General features: G+C 34.2%; 1 long non-coding RNA gene across 1 annotated transcript; it reads right to left on the bottom strand.

Moving 5' to 3' along the window:
• Nucleotides 1-1,994: 1,994 nt before the first annotated feature.
• LOC114633400 lies at nucleotides 1,995-4,731 on the bottom strand. The gene is made up of 2 exons (XR_003713200.1): nucleotides 3,000-4,731; nucleotides 1,995-2,150 (listed from the first exon to the last, which is right to left on the bottom strand). It is a non-coding gene; the product is annotated as an uncharacterized LOC114633400 (long non-coding RNA).
• Between the last annotated feature and the right edge of the window lie 55 nt (nucleotides 4,732-4,786).

The following is a 4,786-nucleotide window of genomic DNA, read 5'->3' as shown; positions in this document are numbered from 1 at the left end:
CTAAATTTCATTCTTATACCCACATAGAAGTGAAGCCATCAACTCTCATCAAAGAAGCCTCTTGGTACAGTAAATTGAGACCATCAAGGAAAACCAAAACTGGACGCAATGAAGAGATCAATGGATTGGGGGAAAACCCAGCACAAAAGAATACATGTATATCAGTGTGTATAGCTCAGGGAATATTGCATAAATTGGGGTTACAAAGACTAAGAGGCAGCACACCTGAAAGGGTGTTTTGAAATCTCAGAAAATGGATGTAAAACTACAATGATGGCAATATCAATGCAGTGTTAATGCAATGGTCATAATTCATGTTTCAAAATATTACAAGCAACTAAAGATGGCAGCAGAATATTAGCCTTTTATACAAGTGAGAGTCAAATGGACTGTCCAATACAGACTACTCACCTTGGAAACCATATACACAAACACAAAGTGGACTCAAGTTGTGTTTCTATTTTTATAAATACAATCATAAACAAATAAACACACATATATAACAATATTGAAACAATGAGTTTGCGAGTGGGTTGCATGCAATGGACTAAAGGGAGGAATGGGAGGTCACAGTGCTATAATTCAATTTTCAATAAAAATTTAAAATAATTATAGTGATAAAGGAAACATTCTGAATGTGTGCTAGGGGAGTGTAGGAGGGTCCTAAAAATAATTAATGTGGTATTTATGAATGTCTTTACTAGGGAATTTTCTATGATTTTCATATCTCAAATTTGAATCACAGACTCTTTCTCAGAACAAGAATCATGAGTAAAGAATGCCTGGCATTGAGATAAAGGTCTCAGTTTATGAAGAGAGACACTACATCAAATATACTGTACCTATGTGGGTTTCTGAATATATGTGATGCATATGCAAATGTGTATGATCTCTCTCTCTCTCTCTCTCTCTCTCTCTCTCTCTCTCTCTCTCTCTGTGTGTGTGTGTGTGTGTGTGTGTGTGTGTGTGTGTGCATCTAAGATCACTGGCAATATATTTAGAGCTTTGAGCTTATTTATGTTAGAAGACAGAGTGAAATACTGGTCTTTTTCCCATCTCTTTTTGACACAGGATCTCTTTTGGTCACTACAGAACAACATTCATTACAATCTGCAAATTCCATTTCCAGGTAGAAACTTTTTAGTTTACAGATGACTGTGGTACAATACCTAGTTTTGTTTGTTTTTTAATGTAAGTTCTGATGACCCAAATTCATGTCACAAAGCCTGTATGTCAGTTGGTTTAGACACTGACCTATCGTTTCAGACCATTTCCTATATTCTTAAAATTGTGATTCACCTCTAAATTTATCATGTGTGAGGATAAATGTTGATCGTCAATGGAATTTTATTTAGAACTATTATGACAAAGGATTCTGGGCACAACTCTGAGGGAATATTTAATGTCATTAGTTTCTCTCTATGCTTAAGTAACTGATGTGAAAAAAATAACAGGGTAACTGTGCTGTAGTATTCCTTAAGCACGGCTCCTGGAATGTATTAAAGAAGCTCACTGAATATGAACATCATCGATCTCTGCTTCTCAGCTAGGTGAACGACTTCAATAGCTCCAACCTCCTGACATCAGAACAGCTGTATGACGATACCCTGAGCCTTCAAATGATGAGCTATTTTCCTAATGAAAATAATTATCTAGAGTACCTATTCACATAAATAGGAACATAAGTTCTTTTTTAAAAAAAGTTGCTATAATACATAGGAGGGAGTCTGATTTTATTGTACTACTACATAATTGATTCTTAGCAATGGGGACTGTTTTATGGTAAGAATCTAGAAGAATTTGGTCAGATAAACCCCTAATATTCATTTCTTGAGTAGTACTTAGAATGCCATTTTGATTGTAGTGTGGAAAAGAAATAATAATTGATTCTAGTGGATCTGTCACATGAATACAGGTGCCTGAGCAACAGAGGTACAGGAGAATACTGAAAATGCCATTTTTCAAAGACTATGGAGAATCATGAATCAGGTACATTGGAGTCAAAGCAATAATACACTTTATTAAAATTTATTATAATAGATAAATATATATGATACACAACATAAAAGTAAGTATAATGAGTGAAACTATTTGTAACAAATAGTTCCTCTGTGGAACATTATATGTTGAAGTTTTTCCATTGTCACATCCTAAATGAAACATAAAATGTCTTCATTAGACAAATATTCTCAGATGATAGATTCACCCCCACTTCAGATAAAACTACCTTTTCAGTGCATTTTCTGAACTCTACACAAAAAATTACCCGAGTTAACAGTATATCTTATTTTGAATGGTATTACCTGTTAAATCAGGTATGTTTTATTTAGCATCTTTATTATTCTTCACATATGTGTTGTAATGGATCCTGTGCAGCTTAAAATTTATAGCAAATGCTAAGTATTTGGCAAGATTATCTCTCAAAGTAAATTAAACAAACATTAGTGTTTTTACACAAGAATAACAAAGTTTGTGAGCACATGGTTCAGTCTTGTAGTATATTTAATGGATTTTAAAATCAAATAATTGTTCAAGTGAGTTTTTAAAAAACAATTTCATATCCAAGATATCTCACATGACTTATGGACCATGGAATGAAAAGTGAGAAATATAGAAGGTAATATTCTGAAAGTCATACAGAGGCTAAATAAGGAGTACTTCTGTCATAGATACATGTAAATACACACACACACACACACACACACACACACACACACACACACATATATATATATATATATATATATGAAGTGTTGTTTAAACAATCTTTTCCCATACTCTAATATCATGATATGCCCAATGCTACTCTGATATTTACAAATTCATGATATCAGGCAATGATATCATACTTTCGTTCATTTGATGACTAATTAAAACTTCACTTATACTTACGACCTTCTTCCTGAGAAAGAACAGATGAAATCTTTAATTCTTCAGTATTAGCATTGGAGGTTTTCCCACTGTGCCCACCTATGGCCTTTTCATAACAGGTGACTTACCAGCAGTATTTAGTGACATCTTAAGTTCATCAGATCTCTTTTGAATATCCTTACAAATTGTACTGTCATCGTCTCCCAAAACATCTACATTCTTGTCAATCATGATTTGTATAAAAGACATCTGTAACACCACAAGGCAAAAACAAGATCCTTTGTAATTTCAAGTACTTTACAAAATTGAAATCAATAAAAAATGGAAATCTAAAATGATGAAGAAAATAGCAGTTACTACAAGCCGATATCAACCTGTGAAATGAAGTCTCTGTCTAAAATGGAGACTCTTTTGCAACATACATAACATAGTTAAAATTTCATACATCTTGAAAAGAATGGAGGAGCTAGTAAAGCAAAGTAACATTTCAGAACTGATTTGCTTCCAGAATACCTGTGAGTGAATCAAATTAAGGAGTTCAAAGGTTTCTCGAATTGGTGATTTTTTGCAGGGTGTGGGGAGGAGTTTCATTGTGATGGTTTAAATAGGATGCCATCTTTGTGAGACCTTTTGGGTGGTTTAAGTGGCTTGGCTTTCCTGGAGGAAGTATGTCATTGGTTAGAGTTAACATTACAGAAGCTAGGTGCCATTTGCTGTGTACTCTCTGTGCTTCGTGTTTGCTGCCTAAGATAAGAGCCCCCAGGTCTCTGATTCCTGTTTGGTTGTCCTTCCTTCCTGCAGCCATGCTTCTCTCTCATGACTTTGAAGGAATGTAATCTCTCTACCGCTCTAATCCCAAATAAATATCTACTTCTATAAGTTGCCTTACTCCTGGTGTTTTATTAAAGAAATAGAAAAATGTCTAAGAGAAGAAGTTGGTGAGAAGAGGGATCTTAGTTGAGGAAATGCCTACATCAGATTGTCCTAGTGTGTAGGGAAGTCTATGGGATGTTGTCTTGATTAACAGTGGAAATTGTAGGGCCCAGATCTCCAGGATGGTGCCACCCTTGAGCTATTAATCACACAAAGAAATATATGAGGTGCAGGACAGGAAGCACAGCTCTTACACAGTTTCTGCTTCATTTCTTGCCTCCAGGTTCCTACCCTGCTTCAGTTTGGGCCCTGACATTTCTCAGTAATTAACTGATAACTAGAAGTAAATCATGAAGTGTAACCTGTCCTCCATAAGTTGCTTTTCATCAGTGTTTTATCATAGCAATAGTAGCAAATTAAGCCACTTTCTAAATTGAACAAGCTATTCCCTGGGCTACTTCATTGTGAGTAACATCACCATGATTTCCTTCCTGTGTACCTTATTCCTGGAAACTACTAGTTAAAATATACCCTTGCTTTCTTTTCTTTTTGTTTTCTATCTTTTTTTCTTGTGAAAATGTATATTCTTCATTGATTCTCTGTGAATTTCTCATCATGCATCCCGGTAACACTCATTTTCCAGTTCTTCCATGTCTACCCTCTCCCCTGGTAACTTCTCCCAGATTTAAAAAAAAAATAAATTTAAATCAAGTTTTAAATTAAAATTAAACTGAGGGAGGAGGAGTAGGTGGTCAGGAACAGACTTAGTGGAGAGTACTGCAATCAGGATTTTAAGTAATCAAAGCGATAAAAATATTAAAGCAGATGGATTTATAGTAAAATTAAGAGCTACAGAAACCCTGAGGTAAATAGACTGGAACTAATGCAAACATACACAGTTTTTTTTATTTAAGTAGGATTTGTTGCTAAAATAATAGAAAGTATATAAAATACACTACCTTTTAAACATTATTTATTATATCATATATTGTGTGTATATACATATATGTATATAATTATATATAATTATATATGTACATGT

The sequence above is a fragment of the Grammomys surdaster genome, unplaced genomic scaffold, assembly GCF_004785775.1.
Source record: "Grammomys surdaster isolate TR1022 unplaced genomic scaffold, NIH_TR_1.0 608, whole genome shotgun sequence".
In the NCBI taxonomy this organism is placed as follows: Eukaryota; Metazoa; Chordata; class Mammalia; order Rodentia; family Muridae; genus Grammomys; species Grammomys surdaster.
This window is presented reverse-complemented; position numbering and strand designations above follow the sequence as displayed.